The sequence below is a fragment of the Cryptomeria japonica genome, chromosome 9 (assembly GCF_030272615.1).
Source record: "Cryptomeria japonica chromosome 9, Sugi_1.0, whole genome shotgun sequence".
In the NCBI taxonomy this organism is placed as follows: domain Eukaryota; kingdom Viridiplantae; phylum Streptophyta; class Pinopsida; order Cupressales; family Cupressaceae; genus Cryptomeria; species Cryptomeria japonica.
Genome location: NC_081413.1, coordinates 656248620 through 656272283, shown reverse-complemented (window position 1 = coordinate 656272283; position 23664 = coordinate 656248620).

The window sequence follows — 23664 nt, the reverse complement described above, 5'->3', positions numbered from 1 at the left end:
CAATTAAAAATTAAATAAACATTAACAAAAAATACAAAAATTGAATGAAAATGATTGAAAACAATAAAAATCTTACCTTTCAATCTATTTCTCAGCAATTTTTGGCCAAAACACCATATATCAGATACAATCGGATATTAGATTTTTATAAAATCGTGCAACCCATGGGTTAAAAATGACTCATGCGCTGTCACAGTCGAAATATGTTTCAAAAAATTGGATATCTGATTTCTATACTTAAATTATTTTAAAACAACATTATATTATATAATGTAGTAATATATTATATAATACGTATTGTATTATATTATAAAATATAATAATATATTATATAATACGTATTATATAATATATAATTACATTTTATAATCTAATACAATACGTATTATATAATATATTAGTATATTATATAATACGTATTGTATTATATTATAAAATGTAATTATATATTATATAATATATTATTACATTATATATATTATATAATATATTTTTTAATTTAAAATTACAAATAAAAATCGGATATCTGATTTACCTAGGTAATTACCATGCCAAGGTGTATTGACACCCAGGCCAAGCAAAAAGTCAACATGGATTTTTGCATTTTTTAGGCGAGTGAGAAGGCTATTTTTTCACATAACCACTTTTTCACCCCCCATGATCTTGCACTAACCGATATACCTAATATTATAAAGCCTCATAATCCGGTATGTAAGGAATGTAAAGGAAGTTAGAATTTCTTTTCAGAGAATACATGATAAATCCAATGGTGTGCTTGATTTGATTCATGCTGACTTATGTGGTCCAACAAGGACCAGAAGCTTTCAAGGTGATAGATAATTCATGCTAATAATTGATGATTATTATAGAATGATGTGGGTGACTTTTCTAAGGGAGAAGTCTGAAGCTTTTGAGAAATTCAAGATCTTTAAAGCAATGGTGGAAACAAAAACTGGACTGAAAATCAAATGCCTGAGATCATATCAAGGGGATGAGTTCACTTCTCATGAATTTAACAGTTATTATGAGATAAATGGCATTAAGAGACAATTATCTACACCCCAGACTCCTTAGCAAAATGGAGAAGTGGAAAGAAAGAATAGAACCATTTTGGATGCAGCAAGAACCATGATGATGGAAGCCAAATTGCCTCACATCTAATCAAGAAAAGAAGTAAAATAGACTACACATTCAACAAAGTTCATATCAAAGGTGAAACTGGTAAGACTCCTTATGAATTATAGTTTGGACATATACCTAGTCTTAAATATTTCAAAATTTTTGGAAGTAAATTTAATATCAAAAGGGATGATTCAATTGGGAAGTTTGATCCTAGATTTGACGAAGGGATATTTCTTGGATATTCAATTAAGAGAAAAGCATATAGATGTTATAACAAAATATTGCAGAAAATTATGGAGAGCACAAACGTAAAAGTGGATGAGCAATATAGAGATCAATCTATATCATATGATAGAGAATCGGTAGTGGAAATGATGATAAGTAATCCAACAATGCCTCAACTAATACAACACACTAAGATAGTTACACCGGTACAATCAGAAAGTTCAACTATGACTGATGATTAGATCAGAGAACTTGAAGTTTAGAAGACACCGATGTATGTAAGATTAAATCATTGTGAAGATCAAATCATTGGAGATAGGAACAAGGGAGTTATGACAAGAAGAAAATTGGTAAATGAAGGGGTATGTCTTATTTCTCAAGTTGAATCGACATCTATTATTGAATCTTGTAAAGATAAATATTGGTTAAAGGCTATGGAAGATGAATTAGATCAGATAGAGAAGAATAAGACTTGCACTTTAGTTCCCCAGCTTAAAAATAGGAATGTTATTGGAACTAAATGGGTTTTTAGAAGTAAACTAAATGAGGATGGTCAAGTTATAAGAAACAAGGCTAGACTGGTTTGTATAGGATATTGTTAAATGGAAGGAATTCATTATGGTGAGACATTTGCACTTGTAGCTAAAATTGGAGTTGTTAGACTATTTGTTGCTTATGCAGTATACAAGAACTATAAGGTCTATTAGATGGATGTTAAATGTGCACTTTTGAATGGTGAACTTGAGGAAAAAGTATATATTAAGCAATCTGATGGATTTTCACTGATAGATGACAAAGATATGGTTTACAGATTAAGGAAAGCATTATATGGATTAAAACAAGATCTTAGAGCTTGGTATGCAAGGTTGGATAAATATCTTTTAAAGCTTGGTTTTACTAAGGGAAAAACTGACAACAATTTATATTATAAGATTACTGATGATGGTATTCTGATTATTGAAGTATTTTTCAATGATATCATTTTTGGAGGTGAAGATAAATTGTGCATGGAATTCTCTAATAATATGAAGGATGAATTTGAAATGTCTATGGTTGGTGAAATGAGATTTTTCTTAGGTTTGCAGATTACTCAAACTGACAAAGGAATTTTTATCTGTGAAACTAAGTATCTAGGGGAATTGTTGAATAAGTTTGGTATGAATAATTCAGAACTGGTAAGTACTCCTATGGTGATGACTGAGAAATTATCTATCAAAGACACATCTGCACCGATAAACTTGACAAGGTAAAAGTCTATGATTGGTGGCTTGTTATATCTAACTAATACTAGACCAAATATTATGAATGCAGTAAGTATTGTTTCAAGATATCAAAGTAATCCTAAAGAAAATCATGAATGTGCAGTATAGAGGATATTTCGGGATTTGCAAGGAACAACTCAATATGGCTTATCATATTCTAGAGATGATAACTTCACTTTATGTGCATATACAAATTCAGATTGGCCAGGAGATACAAATGATAGGAAAAGCACTTCTAGTGGAGCTTTCTTTCTTTGAAATAAATTGGTTTCATGGATCAGAAATAAATAATTTTGCATTTCTTTATGTACTGTAGAAGGTGAATATGTTGTAGCAATAACTAATTATACACAAGACTTGTGGATGAAGCAAATGTTGAAGGATATCAAGGTAAATTGTAGTGAGCCAATAGTTATCTATTGTGATAACTCTGTAGCTATTGGCATGTCTAAGAATCTCGTATTTCACTCTAATACTAAGCACATATCAATAAAATATAATTTTCTGAAGAAAAAGGTGGAAGAAAAGGAAGTCAAATTGGTTTATGTGAACACTAAAGAACGAATTGCAGACATATTCACTAAACCATTGTCTAATGAATCATTTGAGTATTTGAGAGATAGGTTAGGGGTATCCACCCCTCCGATGGAATCTTAAATGATGGAGTAGTGTATCAGTGTGACATGCATCATTAATATTATCCTTTGCTTTGGATTGATGTAGTGGTGCTACTACTCAGGGGGAGTAGTCATCTTTGATATTCATAAGATTTTCATATCTATGTCATATCTTTGGCATTGATGTCAAAGGGGAAGAGATACATGATGTGAAAAATAATATATCTTATGGGAGAGATTTAGATCATTTTCAGATTGGACTGCACTCCTCAGAGGGAGTCACTGGGATTTTTTCAGTTTTTCACTGTTATATCTTGTATGAGAAATTTTTGGCATTTCTTGGCACTTAGATGTTTTCTTTTTTCACATCTAATGTTTTCATCAATGTCAAAGGGGGATATTGTTGGAAATATGAAGGAATTGATTACATGTTGCATTGATATGAAGGCTAGCTATTATGATTGGTTGTCAACAGATAGATTTTGCTTACTAGTAGAAGAACTAGTGTTACCAATAGAAGGGACTATCAGTTAGATACTACCGACATGTTTGGATCAATGGAATATATTTTATTTGATGTGATGCATGTTTTTGGAGTTTTTTTTAGTTAGTTGGTATTGAATTGATAATTAGATGCTACCATACATTCTAGTAAGCCTATATCAGTAAGGGTTTAAGGTTTTACCTGTAGATATTTTTCTTAGAATCTTTGACAAGATGCATAAGTGTTGTTGGTGTGACTTCTAGATGGAATTCGGAATGCAGAAGATGATCTTTGATCATGCCTCAACTAATTTGAGACATCCCTTTGGCATGGTGAACCTAGATTAGGTCTGTTATTTATTCAGGTTATGGACCAGTATCATGTAATTTGTTCCCTACACCTTATCGGGATGATTTACAGATTGGTTAATTTTGTTTTGGTCTAAAGCCGACATGACATACCATTGTAATATGGATGTATGAAATGATCTTATTGTAATATCTTTTAGTTGGCTAACCTAATTGGTTTAGGCCTTAGGGTTTGTATAAATTGATGTAAGATCTCATTGTAGATTGTGGTAGTGGAATGTAATGTGCGACTAATTTAATATCATTCACGCAATAGATTTGGTTGATTATAGGTGATCGAATTGGGTTTATGTGAGATGTCAAAGGCCTTTAGTATTGAGCTTAACCGAGACTGTAATCAGGCATGGTAGATGTTATCTTTGGAAGTTCATTCTTCTGGATTGTTGTCCAATTATATTGAGGTGATTTTAAGCTCTTTGCATTCAATGTGACTCCTTTGTAATGAGTAGTACACTCTAGGTAGTGTCCCTTTCTGTATGTGCAGGCCCTTATTATATCGCATACTTTTTGCGGAAGCATTATCTGACTATGGGTAGGCTTGCCACTGTGGTTTTTCCCTTTACCTAGTTTTCCACATACAAATCATGGTGTTATGTGGTATGGTTGCATTGTGTTGACTCTCTATTTCATACTTAAGTTTTATTGCTTACCAGAATCTATTTTTGCTATTCTTATATTCATTGTCTATGTTCTTCAGTTAAAGGTTTTAAAGTGGTTTGATTAATATAATCTTCTAAGATCTGATTCACCCTCCTTTGCAGGTGTCCACCAGTTATTCTAACATGTGCCACATTGGGATAGTGTGTGTAGGATAATTTCCACCTTTTATGGTGTGATCTTGTTGTTACATTCCACCTTTGGTGGGTGATCCACATCATATGGGATATTATATTGTTTCTCCTACCTACTATACCTATTTCCTACCTACCCTTGTTTCTTATTGAGTCACATGTCATGTTTGTGTGCTCACATATCCATATTGCCATTAGAGAGCCATTGATTCATCTTTGGAGAGATTTTGAAGGACGTGAAGACTTAAATATGAGGAGCAAAATCTTATAGAGGCATCCTAGACTAGATCTGATCTCCCCATTGCATTCGGATGGCTGTTTCCATGAATTTTGACTACAAATACACCTATATTTGAGTAAAATTGTTTTTGTAGTAAATTTTTTTTGTTGTTGGACCATTAGCCCCTCCCAACAACCTCCTACAAAATTTATTTACTATTTTTGCACATCTTATTGGTCTGAGTGAATTTTATTTTTAGGCAGATATTTCATCTCAAGTTAGACAAATTTGTATGATCAACATTATTTTTTTTAGATATTTGTAAAGCATCATTTTCAAAAATCTTGGCGGATATATACCTTGGTGTGCAAGATTAACTGTCAAATCCATATCAAGATTTTGTTCCATATTTATTGCTTAGATCTTAAAAAGGTTTTGTGCAGAATTTTGTGGCTTGTATCTTTTGGATCTATGTTTAGTCATTGCTTCTTGATCTCTATTGATAGCTCGACATGTTCTTTTTGGATCAGATTTTTTCTGTGTATTTGGTTTTGATTCGCACGATTGTTTTGGCTTGATATCGACAGGTTCAATATAACCTCTTTTCCTAAGATCTATAGTGGCTTGTATAATCTCCTTGGAGAGATTCAATTCCCTTGGTGAGAAGAAGTTTATTTTGTAGGCTTTTAATTCTGAAATTTCCTTGCCACATATTGATTTTATAGATTTAGTTTGCAAGGAGTATGGGGTGGGTGAGGCCCCATGTGGCCTCGAGATCTTTTTTAATTTTATTTTTTTTAAGTTTTTTTTTGAAAAAGAAACTTTTGGAAGATAAAAAGATTTGTTTTATTCCCCCAAGAAATATGCTAGAAGTTATGGAATATTCCTGGCTTACATGCTATTGACCTCATCATATGCAATGGAGTTTTTTCAGCCCCCTCTCCATTGACATTTTTAGTTTGATAGACAAACTTCAAATGGTGATATCTTGGGCATATGACATCATTTTTCATGCAATTTTTTATTTATTTGGGGTATAATTTCACGCTCTTCATAGTTGTACAGATGGTTTTCCATTTTGATGCACACAGTTTTCAGAAAATGCATATCTTTATCATTGTAGTTGAGTAATCCATGTTTTTGCAACTTTTAGGACTCCATTTGGGCTCATAGGAACTCCTTTTAAGGTGCCATTTTTTGAAATTTTTTTTACTTTTTCCTCTACTTTCATAATATTCTATCATTTTGTAGCGAGTTTGAGTAGAAATTGTACGTTTAGCATATGGTCTTTTTTGGCCAATTTGGCACTTGTATTGCATAGATCTATCTTGTTGGTCTTTTGCATTGTTGTTCTCAGCCTATTGGGGTAGTTGTAAAACAAAATCAGAAGTCCACCTTGCCATTTTTTTGCAAGTGGCCTATTATACACGCACTACATATAAAGTGCCAAAATCATCATTTCTGGGGGGGGTACTTTGATTGATTGAATTTGGGGGGGTGTCTCTTGTGATTTTGTGCTTGTGTTCCTTCCTTTTTTCTGCTATAGGTTATTCTAAGTTTCCTCTCTTAACTCCTCATTATTATGCTACTTGGAAAATTGATGCATGGAGTAAACTTATGGAAAAAGGACTAACTCATTATATTGATGGAACTATCATTGCTCCTACTAATCCTAAGGCTGATCCTGTTGGTTACTTGGATTGGCTCACTAAAAATATCATGACAATTGATACCTTAAGAAAGTATGTATCAAAGGATCTCATTTTTTATATTGAGAAATGTACTCTAATCAAGGACGCTTGGCAAAAGTTTCAAGACATGTATGGTCAAGTTGATGAGATTAGGGTATATCAAATTGATAGTGATCTCACCATGTTGGATCCAAATAACTTTGATACTATACAAGATTATGTTACTATTACCTTGTCATTCATCCCTCATAACAAGAGTAAGTCGCCTTGCAAAATTTTTAGTTGAGTCCTTGTCTTGTTAAAAAATTCATTGGTTCAATCCCTAATCCGACTGTAAATCATTTTTAAATCCTTGGCATTACATTTCAATGGTCTTTTGAACCTCATGAACCCCTTGAATCATCTTTAAAAGAGTTCATAGTGTTCATTTAGGTATAGTAGGTTCTAAGATGTCTCTCGGACATTTTCAGGCTAATGTTCACTTAAGTGTTTTTGCAGCCACTCTATTTCATGGTCACAGATGATGTTTCATATACTTTTTCTCCAGACTGTGAAACGTTTGAACCTAGTTTAAATAGTTCAGTGATGTTAAAACTCTTCAATGAAGTTCAAAGGACCAGTGGAAATCAATAAAGTTAATCATTTCTAAAGGAAAATCTCCTTGGTGCAGTGTATGCTTTGAACTACCTGAACCCTCATGAAGTTAGTTCAAATGGTTTATGAATGTTCAAATTAGGTGGGTCCCATAGACTAAATGACATGATGGTGCATTTATTGCTAAGTGTGATGAAGATCTGACCATATCTCAGGTGACGTCAACCTGCCGATTTTTTAAGGAAAGCAATCATTTTTGGGAATTGGCAGTTATGCTGAGAGTGCCATCGTGCATTCAATACACATGCGTGATGTCAAATCCCAATGCTCGACACATTTAAGTTCACGGCCAAAATTAATTCACTAAATGAGCTTTGACACTTCATTTGTTATAAGGTATGAAGTGATTTATTTTTGAAGCTTGTTCTTCATTGCTGTAGAGTGTCTGGTTGAAGGTTTTTTCTACTGGTAGTCATTTGATTGATTGCAACCATGAAGGTGAGTTTGATTCCTGTCTTCTTCAGTGATTGTTTTTAGTTGCTTTTCCCTCTTGTAATAAATTTGCTTGGAGAGAGAAGGGTTGTTGGTTATAAATTATGAAGCCCACTCTGCATCTTTTTGGAAATATTTTTAGTCTTACCTGCACAAAACCCATTGTTAGTGACACAGACCTGAAAGGGGAGAATTTGGAAGCTTTGAAGGAAAGAATGTTTAAAGGTATTGAAGGTTCTTTTTGTGTAGTAATTCTAAGTACTGGCCTGATAGAGGTAGCAGCTTTCCCACTTGCTATTCCTTGCCCAAAATTCATTGCGAAGTGCATTGCACGTTATGACCCTATTTCTGAAACTATCAAGAGGGACAATGGTGATGTTGGCAAATGCACACTATAATGAGAAATTGTAGGTGATTGAAGGTTTTTTCATTGATGGCAACCTTCCAATCATATGATACCGGCAAGACAATATACCAGCACCAGCAACAACATACTCTACACCGGCACACAAAATACTGACACACAAAGGAAGGATATTGGCACCCTGGCCAACAAGAATTTTGTTTTATAATATATTTTATAATTAATTGTAAAATCATTGTAAGCCAACATGGTGAGTTTTAATATGACTCATATATGTATGAGATCATTGTAGAACATTTTAAAAAAAGAAGAAGAATGTGATAGGCGAAATAAGGCAGACCTAATATGTGAATTATAGGTTAAGGGTTTATGTATGAAGTAGAGCTGAAACCGGTACTGGATCTGGCATAGCAGATGCTAATTTGAAGTAGTACAAGACATTGGATTTGTATATTCCATTTTATAAGTCAGTGTGACTTCTTATTTTGTATTTGAGTAGTGAGCTCTAGGCACTTGGCCTTCCTGGATGTGCAAACCCTTATTGTAAGAGTAATATTCACTTATATGTCAATAAGCCAATTTTGTGGGTCACAAATCCCACCGAAGTTTTTCCCACACCGGGTTTTCTCATTAAAATACTGTGTTATGGTGTGTGTTTCATGTGGTTGTTGTTATTTTTGTTTACTGTGTTATTTTTGGTTTACCAGCATACAGTATTGATATGCTTTACATGTTTTAAATCAAGTAAATTCATTAACCGGTTAGATACTGATTCACCCCCCCTCTCAATATCTTTGGGAATCCTAACAATTGGTATCAGAGCCTGGTCCTCTATTTTTAGAAGCCTAACAACTTGAGGAAGATCTTGACACCGATAGAGATGGAAAACTTAAGAGAACAATTGAAAACAACTCTTTTAGACTATGATGTAGACAAATTGAAGAATATCAAACTTGAAGATGATCTAAAAGTTGCTCAGGATATTATTCAAGCACTTCAAGAGAATTACACTATAGCAAGGAATAAAAGAAGAGAACTTTGTTAGAAGATGAAGAAAGAGGGAGATGAAAGGGAAAATCTTACTGATCTAGTAAACAAACTAAGACAAGAGAGTAGTACAACACAGAATGAGATGCAGGATATGACTATGAGATTTTGCAAAGAAATTGAAGATAGGAAGAAAAATGAAGAAGATCTGACTAGAAGACTGAATGATGTTGCAAATGAAAAAACAAGACTTAGTTATGAAAATGATATGTTGAAGACAGATTTGATGCATACACAAAATGACTCAAATGAACTTATGAGATAGAAAGGAATCTTTGAAAGAGAACTAGCTACAACAAATTAGCACAAGGAAAAATTCAAGAAAAGCTTAGAAGAACTTGGTGACATGCTGAAGAATCAGAAACCTAATGGTGATAGTAATGGCCTTGGCTTTGAAGCTGGTGAAAGCTACGGTATTGCAAACACACATGATCATAGCAAACTGGTAAGGCAACCAATTGCTTATAAATTTAATGGCAAATGCTTTAACTGTAACAAGTATGGTCATAGAGAAAATCAATGTAGATCTAGAAATTATCAGAACACCAATACACCCACCGATCAATGTTCTAAATGCAACAAAGTTGGTCATAATTCAAAGAATTGCAGAATGTATGTAAGATCTTATGTTTGTGGGACATTTAGACACTTATCTAATCAATGCAGAACACAAACCGGCATAGGATATGGGAAAGCTATTCGGAAAAATAATGTGACTTGTTATGCTTATAGCAAGATTGGACACATCGCTAAATTTTGTAGAAGCAAGTCCTCACCGGAAAATAACAAAGGTCCTAGTTTGAAAGGTAAAGAAAAGGTTGAAAAGGTAAAGCAAGAATTCTCAAAAAAATGGATTAGAAAATTAGAACAAAATGTTGATGGAAATACTCCTCCACCAGCAGAATAGAGTAACACTCCATTGGTAGGAGACTCTTCATCTAACTGAAGGAAAATCCTTCAAGGGTTTAGCAACTAAATGAGAAACAGGCTATTATTCCCTCAGTTGATGGTGAGAAGTTGAGATTACTTCTTTACCGATAGATAAGTTAAGTTGTGACTTAACCAGAAAACAAGTGTTTTGGCTCCATTTTTCATTTCATCGAGCATTCAAATCTTCGAGAGCATTAAAATCCCAAGCAAAGGCATTCCAAGCAAAGAAGCAAAGCAATCTATCAAATATTTCATCCCTAAGGCAGATTAAGGTATTTATAGCTATGGCATCTTCATCTACTCCTGAATTTATTGCAACCCTTACTATTGTTGAAGTTATTAAATGCCCTAGACCCGTATTCTAGCTAGTTCCTGAAATTGTGAAGAAAGATGATAGCTTAGGTGCATTTTCTCAAATACCAAAAGGGGATGTATATGTTGAAGACCCTAGAATGTATATACACTGTCATATTGATGAACTAGGTGATGAGGAAATTAAGAATATGTATGAATCTGTGATTTGTGATGAATCGAGAAATGTCAAACCTAAACATGAGATAATAGAAACCCTAGGTTTCACTAAAATTCTCAGTATCCCGGATTTTCCCAAGGATATCATAAGAATTGTGTTAAGCAGGGTTCATGGCGAATTCTTTTGGTTGGACCCTATTCACAAGATTACTAAGGAAGTTGTCAAAGCAGTAACAGGGTTACCTTCCATCGGCAATAGACCTAACAAAACTAAGAAGGTCTCAAATGATCTAGTGACAAACCTAACTGGTGCAACATTTGATAAGAGATTACTGAGGGTAAATGATGTAACGGATATCAATGTCAAATTTATCAGTATGATCTTAGGCTACAAAACTACACATGTAAATAGGTTAAACTCAGTCTCTAGACAATGCATTAAAAGTGTCTATGATATGGCAAATAATAATGCAAGGATAGACATATGTGAATGGCTCAAAGATGAACTAATAGACAATTTAGCAAAGATCAAAAGGGAAAAGAAAGGAACATTCAGATTTAGAAATCTACTTGTTTGTCTGATGTTATATATAACCAAACAAGTACCTGACATTGGCACCAAAGATTTTGGATATGATATACTGGTAGGAATACAACTATTAGAATTGCTAAACAACATGGGAGAGAACAAAGAAAAGAACTTAAATGAGTATTTTCAAGCATTGAAAGCTCAAATGAAAACAAGAGTAAGGTTATCACAAGCTATTGTGGATAAGTACCAAAAGGAAATCTATTTTGTAATAAACAAAGATGAAATTTGGATGGAGGCAGTTGTTCCTAGAACCATTTGGGTTACTAAAATGGGGTATGAGACTGATGACAACATAATAGAAACCTATGCAAAAGCCCTCCTAGAAGCTCCTAAGGAACCTGAAGAAGAAGTATTTGGTAATGCTGAAACTATAGAAAGTCAATTTCAATCAAAGAAAAGAGTTAAAAGGGTTGAGGAAACTGTTAGAAAAGGAACCTAGCAGGCAAAAGCTATTAAAGAAGATTTGCTAAAGAAAACCGATATAACTAAAAGTGAATTGAAAGCAATCCAACTGGAAACACACCTTTCACCGATTTGAACTTCCTCAGAAAGTGACATACCTGCAGTATTCAAGAGAGTTGAGAGGAGAAGAAAACCTTCACCGACACCTTCTCCTACACCAAAAAGACAGAAGCAATAGGTAGTAAGGCCCCCAACAAAGAAATTAACTCCAAAGAAAAAGAAGTTGACTCCTAAGAAGAAGTCAAAACAAACTATAGCTCCTATTGATAAATTACTGGATGAAATTACTAAGGATGGCAAGTTGAAGAATATCAGCAAATTATATAACACACTATCCATTGATGACAAAGAGAGAGTAGAGAATAGTGTAATATTACACTTAGATATTTTCAAAGAAATTTTTGGTGCAAGTTGTTGATGAAATACTGACATATCTATATAAAAGAATAGAAGCTAGAAGAGTAGCTATTATTGAGCTAGATAAGAAAATAAAAATTAAAAAACTACTTGATGTACATCCTATTAACTCACCTGATGAGATAGATCAACTAATCTCTGAGGCTAATCGGTTAGTATTTTTAACTGCTCACCGACATGTAGCACTAATGGCAAGAAGAGTGAATCAGATAACAGAGGAAACAATAGATGCATGGGATATATTCCTGGTAGAAAAAGAAAATAAGGAAGAGTATCCAAAACCTAAAACCTTCAAGGTATATCAAAAGGATAGGGACAAAGGAAAAGGCAAGGTTGGCAGACCTCCCTGTATAAAGATAACAGACAACTCACCCTCACCGCCTTTAGATACTCCAGTGGTAGACACTACTGAAAATCAATTGGCAACAAAGAGTATGAAGACAACACATGAGGACACAAATCCTGATTATAAGGTGTTGTACACAATGAATATTAACACACAAGAAGTCAACATTGTGGTTGATAAGGAAACAAGTGAGAAAAGAGATGTGGCAAATGAGCCACCGATAGAAGAAACAACATTTGAGATAAATGTTGAAGATACAGTTGGAGACATTGAAATTGGGAGCGAGAAACTAACTAAATAGGCAACAAATATAGGAAAAATTGATAGCACTGGTGTACATAATATTGAGCAACCAACAATTGATAACAATGAAAAATTTGTTGAGATACCGATTGTAGATATTTCAGGAGAAAGCACAGAGAAACCGGTAGAAAATACAGAGTCACAAATAGAAAAACGGGTAGTAGATACCACTAAAAAATCATCAGAGGCACCATTAGAGAAACCATCACTAGAAAGTACAAAGAAATAGGTAGAACAACAGGTTCATTCACAAGTACATTCAGACACACTGCCACCAGCTACAACTGAAAGACCTAAACCTTTTGTAGCTAAAATGCAGACACAAACTGATCCTCAAGTGAATGAGGAAAGAAAAGCTATTATCATCACTGACAGATTAAAAATTGTGAAGACAGTTGGACAGACATCTGGAACCTCCATGTTCAGACCAACAAATGTGACAGAGGTATTGCTAGATTCAATTAAGAAAATAACAGATTGTAATGCACTAGCATATAAGGCTATTGATGACACCATACCAATTTTGAAGATGATTGCACCCAAGTGTAAAATAGAGAATAAAGATTCTTTTGAACAATAAGACACATTGTCTAAATTCATCACCGGTAACCTAATCACTGTTGATCAAATAAATGAGGATACTTTTAAGGAAAGGATGATAAAAGAAAAAGAGAAATTCTTTATGGAAATTGTGAATAAGAACAAAGAGGAGATGGATACTCTTTTACTGGAACTAAATGAAATCATTTTTGGCTTCAAGAAATTGTATAGGGATACATGCAAATTGGATATATTAAGAGAAGATATTGACAAAGAAATCAGAAAGACACAGGTTAAGATTAACAATATTTCTGACAATCTAATTGGAACATCAGATTCATTTTTGAAATTATAAAAGAAAATTGAGCAGGAAGAGAAAATCGGGAAATTGGAAAATGAAAAACAAAGAATAAAGGACAAAGCAAAGGACTTACAATGCAGACTTGGTCCAAGATTAGAGTATCTTATTTCTTTAAGAAAAGAAATATCTGAGGCTCTAGTTCTCGGACTAAAGACATCGGAAGAGAAAATGCACATACTCACCGGTAGAGTGCAGAGAACCCATGAGGCTATAAAAGACAATAAAACATTCAACAATGACATCAATTCAATTTTGATAGATATCTTTCAGAGTGTAACCCACCAGTTACAAGAAACTAGGCAGAACTCCACTGACAGCGAATGACAACCTTTGTCATTGATGTGAAAGGGGGAGTAGAGGTTATGAAAAAAATGATCAGCAAATGGCTCATCAACTCAAGGGGAGCTCATTTTTTTTGGTAAGACAATTCTGGCAGACTCATTTATGGATGACACTTTTTGGATTTTACTCATGAGTGTTGCCATCAATGCCAAAGGGGGAGATTGTTTGCAAATGCACACTCCAATGAGAAGTTGTAGGTGATTGAAGGTTTTGTCATTGATGGCAACCTTGCAATCTATTACTATGTCATTTATTCCTCATGGCAAGAGTGGGTCATCTTTTCCTTTTTATGTTGGAGTCTTAGTTCATGCTAGATTAACTTGGTTCAAGTCCTTAATGCGGCCTCAAATCCTTTTTCTAGTTATTTAAGTTAGGTTCAAACAATTGATTGAACTCCTTGAACACGTTGAACCATTCTGAACTGGGTTCAACAGGTTCATTTAGGTTCAATAGGTTCCAAGGTGTTCAGGGAAAAGTTTTTCATACTAACGTTTTCTCTAAGTATTTTGCAGTGGCTCTTCCAAAAGGTTTTTTCCTATTCGGTAATATAATGTTTGTGCTGAACTTATTGAACTAAGTTCAAAGAGTTCAAATATGTTCAACGTGTTCAACATGGCAAGTGGTCAATAGTTTGATGCGGCGTACATCTTGAACTACTTGAACACTCAAGAAGTTGGTTCAAGATGTTCATACGGGTTCAATGTTGGTGGGTCCCACAGTTTCTAATGTTTTTAGAAGTACATTTATTGCTAAATATGGAGAGGCAGAACCATATTGTAAAGTGATGTCATTCTTTGGCTTTTTCGAAATAAGTGAATGTTTCAGGAACTGGCAGTTTCTTAAAGTATGTCACCATGCATTCAATGCATGCGTGCGGGGGTCTAATCTACCAATTTGCCGCGTTCGGAATGAAATTGCGAATCATTGCATTTAATGTGTCTATATCATTACCTTTCTCAATAAGGTATGAAAATCATTTCTGTTCTGCATTTGCTACTTGCTGCTAGATTTTTGTTTATGTTATCCCTGTATAGGAGTCTTTCTTGTTGCTAGCCATCGTCTGATTATACAATTGTGAAGGTGAGTCTTTCCTTATTTTCTCCAGTGTTTTCCCTTGCATTTTCTCTCATACAGAAGGTTTCACTGCAACCAAATTTGGGTTTCTTGTTTTGAGATCATGAAGTCCACCATGTACTTGTTTGGAAATGTCTTTAGCTTGGTGTCCACAAAAGTCATAGTTAGTGATACTGACTTGAAAGGTGAGAACCTTGAAGATTTGAAAGAAAGGGTGTTCAAGGGTGTTGATAAGTCTTTTTGTATAGAGATTTTGAGTAGTGGACTTTTAGAAGCCGCAGCCTTTCCTCTAGCAATTCCTTGTCCAGAGTTGGTTCGGGAGTGTATTGCCAGATATGACCCTATATTTGAAAATATTAAAAGGAATAATGGCGAAACCCTTATTTCCATTAACCATGAGGTAATTGCTTCAGTTTTAAAGATACTGGATTATCAGTTTTCTAATTTCTCTACTGCCCAGTCAATCAGTGAGTTCAATGCAGATAGAGCCAGACACAGGAATAATGTGGTGAACTTCTAGTTGAAGGTCCCTCAGGGAGGTGGTTCTAGGCTACCTAAAAATCCTAACAAGAACCACATGTTTCCACATATCCATGATGTGATTTTTCTGTTGCATCGAGCCAGAGGTTCTGCCAAAGCTTATAGCTTTGATGATTAGATATATTGCTATGTGCAATTAGTTCTAGAAGGAAAACAATATTTCGATTGGGCAGAGTTAATTCCTAATTCAGTGAGAGAGCAGTTGAGTTTAGCCAAGCAGTTTCAACAAAACTTCTTCATGTCCTCATATCTTTTGTATTGTTTAGCTTGTGTTAAAGATTTAACGGGTATACCCAAGTAGCCCACTGAAGAAGATGTTTCGGTGTATGAGTTCTATCCAACGCTACAAAAAGACAATGCCCTACAAGATTTTAGAAGGGTACACAATGCATTCCTGGGTGATATGTGTCATGAACTGAAGGGTACAAAGGCCAAATGGATTTCAGATGATGCATAGACCTTGATTAAGAAGTTTGGTAGTTTTTACATCCAGTTCCCATGCTTTTGCTATATACGAGTAGGAGGCTTTCAAGAGGAGCCCTTCAAGCTTCCGCACTTCTGTTCGGATTGTTTTGTCCTAGCAAAAGTATGCAGACAACTGACTTCCGTGGTCAAGAAGGCACAACCTAAAGACAAGTGGGAAGGTCATTTTCCAATACAATTGGGATTGTTATCTTGTAATTCAATGTCTGATGCAATAAGTATAGGAGCAGACCTTAGAAATTTTAATTTCTCTTTGTATTCTGAAAGAAAAGGGTTTGACAATAAAGGATTTTCTTAGAGCCTTGGCTTAATGCCTTATCTTCCCACGCCATATTTAGAAGATTTCTAGGAAGACTGTTCAGATGAACTTGAAGTCTTCAAAAGGGAAAATATGAGATTGGTGCTGGAACAGGTTATCTCTTTGCAAATAAGGTTAGACATTAAAGGGCTTGAAGAAGATTATCTTGAACTGTTTGAACCAAGATATTTAGCCCATGCAGAGACTAAAATGCCCCCAATTAACTGGGATGAGGAGGAAAATGATGACGTACAATTGAGAACCGAACGAGTTCTGGAAAGAACCGTGGAATGGGTGGCTAAAAAGAAAGTAATGAAGCCAGGTGCCAAATCCCTTTCTGCAAGAAATATATCTTCACCAAAACATCCTTCTAATAGTGTTGTTGTTCGTGCAGGTAAGGAAATCAAGTTAGCTCAACCTAGACGCGGGTCTAGCCCAACTCTGGATTTCAGTACCCCTTGGCATACTCGATCACGTAGTGTCATCCAAAGGAAGATGGACCAGGTCAAGGATATGGGAGTAAAAGATGCTGTGCTTGAGGCTCAAATTTTTGAAATTGAAGATTTGGATGGTGAAGTTGCTTCTGCTCTAGACTCCCAAATAGTGACTGTGACAATGACGCCACCACCGAAAATGATTGAAGGAACTTCTTGTTCCGCTACAACCTCTAAATGGTTAACAACCTCAGTGAACAAGAAAAGGAACTTTCTTCCTGTGACCATTCCAATTTAGGAGATGGTTGCCAAGTACTCTGAGAAGAATTCAAAGCCAAAGAGGTTCAAGACCACCACTCACATGAATAGTGACGAAGAAACTGGTAAATGGATGGCAGAAATTGCTTCTTACAAACCGAAAGATGAGAACAAAGAGGCCAAATCTGATGATTTTGAAATCACAAAAGTAGAGTTGGGAAAGATGAGTAGGGATACAAATAAGCATTTTTTCCAAGTGTCAGCAAAGAAAATGCTTACCCGGTCAGAGAAGGATGGACGGGAGAAAAGAGAACTTAAAAGACACATAAGTGTTTTGGCTCAGTTCATCGATAGCATCGATTGCCTTGGAGCAATTCCAATATCTCATGCCACTGAGAATTTTGACCCAGCCTCTCTGGAAAACAAGAAGTTGATGAACCAAGTTCAATGAGCTAAGAGCATCGGTGAAGCGGTTGAGAAGTGGATTGAACAAGTAATCAAAGATGGTGAAAAATACATTATTGACTCTCGGAAGTTGTGTGATGAAGTACAAAGCCTGATTTCTGAAATCCAAAACTAGCTTGTACCGTGGGAGAAAGAAGAGCACAAATGGCAAAATGTCCTGCCTCTGTTTACCAAAATCGAAGAGTATGGGGCTACCATATTTCTGACAGAACATTCAATTAAGTTGGTAGCTGATGAATGCCAACTTTTCATGCTAAAGAAAACTATCATGTGGTAGGTGCTCACCTTTCAGTTGGTAATTATGGATGCAAAAACCTCCATCTATGAACTCCAAGATTTACAAAGCAGTATAGTCAAGGATAATAAAGTGGCTAATCTCGATCATGACTGGGAGCTATGAATCTTCGGGTCAAGCACATAGGAGGCAGTCAAGTCTTTTTGGTTGAACATGGAGAAGATCAGATTTAGGAGTAGTTTCATGCTGGAGGATATAACCAAGGTGGCTAGGATCGAATCTATTGTTTTCATTGGGAATGATCAACTGCCAAAGCACTTAGAGAAGATGGTGCAACACAAGTGGAATAAAGAAGTGGCAAAGGCAAAACTCAATGCAATGAAAGTCCCAAGCCAATGAATGATCTAGGAACTCACAGCTGCTCATGACACTTGTGAAGATGGAGTAGACGATGATGATGAAATATGACATAATGCATCCACTTTGTGCTAGTTTTCTTTAATTTTAAAACATTTTTTCATAGTTATGCAAAAAACTTCGGGACAACTGTCCCAAAATACTTTCTGGTTGTTTCATAACTGTTTTATCAAGGAGTGGTCAAGTTTTGAGGGAGACCTCCCCCATTTAGACTATAAATTAAGTAAAATAGATGGTTGAAGGGTTAGATTTTAGTAACTAATTTTGTGAATTCGACTGAGCATTGTTTTTGGAATTTTCTGTTCTTATTCGAAGGAGGAATCAGATGATTGGAACCTATTGTGAAAAAGATTAGCAGATATATTTTTGTGTCTTTGTTGCATAAGGAGATATATATGAAATCTAGTCATATTGTTTCTGGGGAGAAGAAAGATATGTGTATTTTGAATCCGAAAAGATAACATGTCTTTGCATATGTTCATCCGATCAAGTATCAGTAATTGATCATTTCATTGCAGTATTTCATTATTCTTCTAATGTTCTTTCCTTTGAATGTGTTGTTTACTCTAAAAAGATTCATGATTGAAGGTGGATTTATTTTCCTTGAATCTGTTCGTCTTTAATTAGTTTAGGTGGAAGAAGTATATTGAACTTTGTTTCAGTTGTTGTAGTTACATGTATTGAAAAATTAAAGAAAGTAGTTTTCCATTATTTATGAGACATGAGGAAAGTTATGGCTTTTCATCTAAAAATGAAATAGGCGGCCTTACGCACTTTTTGGTTAAAAGGTTTTCATTTAGATATAAATAAAAACAAAAACACATTTAATGAAAAACCTAGATAGGGAGCTGTACCTAGGCAAAAATTTAGAGGGAAGTGATTCGAACAAACACTTACCCAGCTGTTCAGTGAGTCATTTGTTCTTAGAAGAAGGTAATAGAGTTTAAAATTAATCATTTAAAAGCAAAGAGCAAATCTGTTCACTAATAGATTTTTGGCGAATCTGCTAGGGAATGAAACAAAGAGAAAAAAAATCAATTTTTCAGTAGACTGGTATATCATAGACATAATGAAAGTGAACTCAAATTGGCAAAATTGCTCTGAGTTTAGGAAGACTGTTGAGATTGAGTCTCATTTGAAGTAGTTTAGTTTTCCTACGAGTAATCACCCTAGATTCTCGTCCATATACTAAAGCACAAAGAAGAGAAGGACTGATTGATAACTGTTTTGAAGAATTGCAAAATCTGTCATTTGCCCCAAGTTTTACTCCTAGAAGGAAGGCTAAAAGAAAACCTTCATCTCCTGTCAGAGTTACCCCTATATCTTCTTCTTTCCCTTGGCAAGCACTAACACTTACTGGAATTCAAGCCCCACCTTTTGTAACCATTCATCCAGTGTTCATTATGGCTCAACCCTATGGTGCAGCTATTGGACCTCTTGCTCTTGTAGCCCATAATCCACTAGCAAAAGGAGCAAAAGATATTTTGCCCAAATATAAAGGTGACGAGAAAGTTTTAGTTGAAGAGCATTTGAATTCTTTTAATGTAGCAATTGGAATCCTAGCAGTCCAATATGAGGATGTGGCTATTAGGCTCTTTGTCCAAACTCTCATTGAAGGGGCAGCAGAATGGTTTAGTCAGCTGCAAGCAGGATCCATAACTGACTGGCAAATGATGAAAACCACTTTTGAAAAAAGATTCCAAAGCGCTGATGATGAACACACGTTACTAGCTCAACTCACACAGATGAAGAAGGAAATTCATGAGCCGATGAGGGATTATGTAGCAAGATATAACAAGATTATTCACAAAATTCCTCAAGCCAAGAGACCAACTATAGATAATCAGCGATGTTTCTTTGTAAATTCTATGCCACCTGACGTAGGACTTCACCTCAGAAGAAGTAGACCGACAGACTTAGAGACTGCACAAAATGAGGCTATAGAGCTTGAGGATGATCTGATAATAGCTGGCAAATGGAGGAAAGATGTACAAACTCCTCAGGGACAATCTCAGGCTTCTACATCATCTACCGATCTGGTTGTTCAACGGCTTGTCAATGACATGATTTCTTTAAAGAGGCAGATACTTAAGCTTGGAAACTCTTATCCACAACCTTATCAAGATATAAGTAGGAGAACTTCAAATCAATATAACTATGGATGACCATTGCAACTTCCTGCAGTTCCACAAAGATTATAGATAGAGGCACCTCCTAACAAAGGTGTCATGTGTTCATTTCATCTTACCATTGATCATGATGGGGTTTCATGTCCTGATATGATAAGACATGTTCAGATGCAAAACACAAAAGATGAATTAGGAGAGTTCATTGAAGCAGAAAGAATTCAAGAGATACCTGGCGACTCTAGAACATTCTACCTTGAATATGAGTCAGATTCAGAAAAGGGTAGTAACATTTTGGCAACTCTTGAAGGTTCTTCATGTGCGATTCTAACAAGGATTCAATGAACCTCCCAACCTTCTTCCTTTGTGAACCCTTCTGGAAGCAATTTCAAAGGCAAAGATTTCCCAGGTAATAGTTTTTAAAAGGTTCCCGAGGTTAAGATTTTGCAAAGGAACCACGAAGATCATAAGAGCTCTTCCTCTTCTTCCTCCTTTGTTATCATAGAATTCTGCAAGGCCTCTACCATTCAACTTCCTACCATTGAGTATTTAAAGCTTAACCCAAAAGAGTTGGATAAACTAGTCAAATACGTTAAAGGAGATTCCTTTTCAGAGTCTCAAGTACATGGATGTATGGAAAATGGTGATTTAGCTATTGCAGAAGGGTCTTCATCTATTCCCTGCTCATCAGCTAATCTGGCAGATCCCTATTCTTTTCATGATACAAAGTCTGGGCATGAGGTTGAGATTCTGAAACCTGAACCTTTCTATATTTCCCTTCTCCTGAATGGCCAAAAGTTAAGTAATTGCATAATTGATTCAGGGGCTTCAAACAATATAATACCTTCTCCTGTGGCTAAATCTCTAGGTTTGACCCTCACTAAAACATTTGGGAGATGCTTTTCAATGGATGGAAAATAGGTTCCTCTTATTGGTCAGGTAAAGGACGTTCAAGCAGTGCTGGTAGCGTGCCCAAACAAAAGAGTAAGATTAACTATACTGGTTGCTGATATTCTGATGAGTTACGGAATGCTTCTAAGTAGGACATTTTGTAAAGATCTTGGAGGCGAAATCAAAATGGACTGGTCTGAAGCCGTTATTCCCCTTGGAAATCAGAAAATTAATCTTGAACCTGAGCCCAAAAATAAGTATACTATTTTTCCCTCAGATAACCCCAAAGCCCAGATTCTGTTTCAAGAGTGTGAGTTTGGAAACTATCTTGTTCTTGCACCTGGTGAAAAGAAAACAGATGAGGTAGCTAATGAATTTGATGGACTATGGTAGATGAGTTTGATGGAAGCTGCACTAACTCCGGTTCTGGAGCAGGGGTGGTTTTGCTGTCACCAACTGGTAATATTTTTCCCTTTCCCTTCAAGTTGGATTTTAAGAACACTAATAATACTCCTGAGTATGAGGCACTATTATTGGGATTAAGTGAGGCTAAATGTAAGGGAATTAAGTTGCTTAAAGTCAAAGGTGATGCAGAGTTAATCATTAGGCAGGTGAGAAATGTCTATATGGTTAAGAATGATAGGTTGAGGCATTACAGGAATAGAGCTTGGGATGAGTTAGATTTATTTGATGCCTTCTCGATTGAAGCAATTTCGAGGGAGAAAAATAGTAGAGCAGATTCATTGGCCGTGTTAGCTTCACTTTTATTACCACATCTGGATTTTAAAGATAACTCATAAAGGATTGAGACGATCTATAGGCCCAATGTTCCCGATAATGTAGATCATTGGCAGGTTTTTGATGCAAATGCACAAATCAAAGATTTCCTAGACTATGCTCAATCATTTTCTCAGTCATATTTTGAAGGCTCTGAGAATGTTTGCAAAGAGTTCAGTCCAAACCTAGAGGTAGATCCTACAAATAGCTTTATTCAGCTCAAAGGTAACAAAATTCCAAAGGGGTTAGTGACACTAGAGATATTTTTCACCAGAGATGATGCATTCATAGGTAATAAAGTTCCCAAGGATGACGGGAAAGGAAATTGTGAGAAAATAAATTTGGGAGATGAAGCTAATCTAAAAGAAGGGACAATCGTCAGGTGTTGTTCTGTGGAGGAAAATAGAGCACTTGGTACACTGCTTAAGGAATACATTGATGTTTTTGCTTGGTCTTATGATGACTTGAAGGAGTTTAGAAATGGAAATTTTCAACATTAGATTCCATTGAAGCCAGGCATCTCTCCTTTTAGGCAAAAATTGAGGAATTTTAACCCCATTATGGCGGATGCCATTTCTAAGGAAGTTGAAAAAATGCTTAAAGCATGAATCATATATCCAATCCACCATTCCACCTGGGTAGCTAACATTGTGCCCGTAAGAAAGAAAAATGGGGAGATTCGTATCTGCGTTGATTTTCGGAATTTGAATCAAGCAAGCCTGAAGGACAACTACGCCTTACCAAATATGGATCACATTTTACAAACAGTGTCTGGGTCAAAGATGATGTCGATGTTGGATGGTTTTTTTGGTTACAACTAGATAATTGTAGCAGAACATGAGCAGCACAAGATAGCGTTCATCACTTCATAGGGAACATTCGCATACAACCGCATGCCTTTTGGTTTAATAAATGCCGAAGCCACTTTTCAAAGGGCTATGGATTCCTCTTTCAAGGATTTCCGAGACAGAATAATTGTAGTTTATTTGGATGACCTCACAGTGTTTTCAAAAAAAAGGAAAAATCATTTTCAAGATTTGAGTACAGTATTGCAGCATTGCCGTGAGCACACGATTTCTTTGAATCCTAAGAAATCAATTTTTTGTGTCACAGAGGGAAAATTGTTAGGACATATTGTCTCAAAAGAGGGAGTCAAGATTGATCCCGAGAGGGTCAATGCAATTCAACGTCTCAGTTTACCCTCTAGCCGGACTGGAGTAAGATTGTTCTTTGGTCAAGTGAATTTCTTAAGAAGATTTGTTCCAGAGTTTGCTGAGACCACAAAACACATTGTTGGCTTGCTAAGTGAGCAACATCCTTTTAAGTGGACCGAAGAGGCCAAAAATTCTTTTGAGAAAATTAAGGGATCAGTTGCAAATGCGCCCACTCTTGTTAATCCAGATTTCATGAAGGACTTCATTTTGTATTGTTATGCATCAGACCATACTATGTCTAGGATTCTATTGCAGTTGGATGAAAATGGGGCTGAAATGCCTATAGCATTCATGAGTACTCCGCTCAAGAAGCATGAGCTCAAGTATTCACCTATGGAGAAGCATGCATATGCTATTGTAAAAGCCATGAAATAGTTTCGATACTATATTCTGCATTCTCACTCTCTAGTT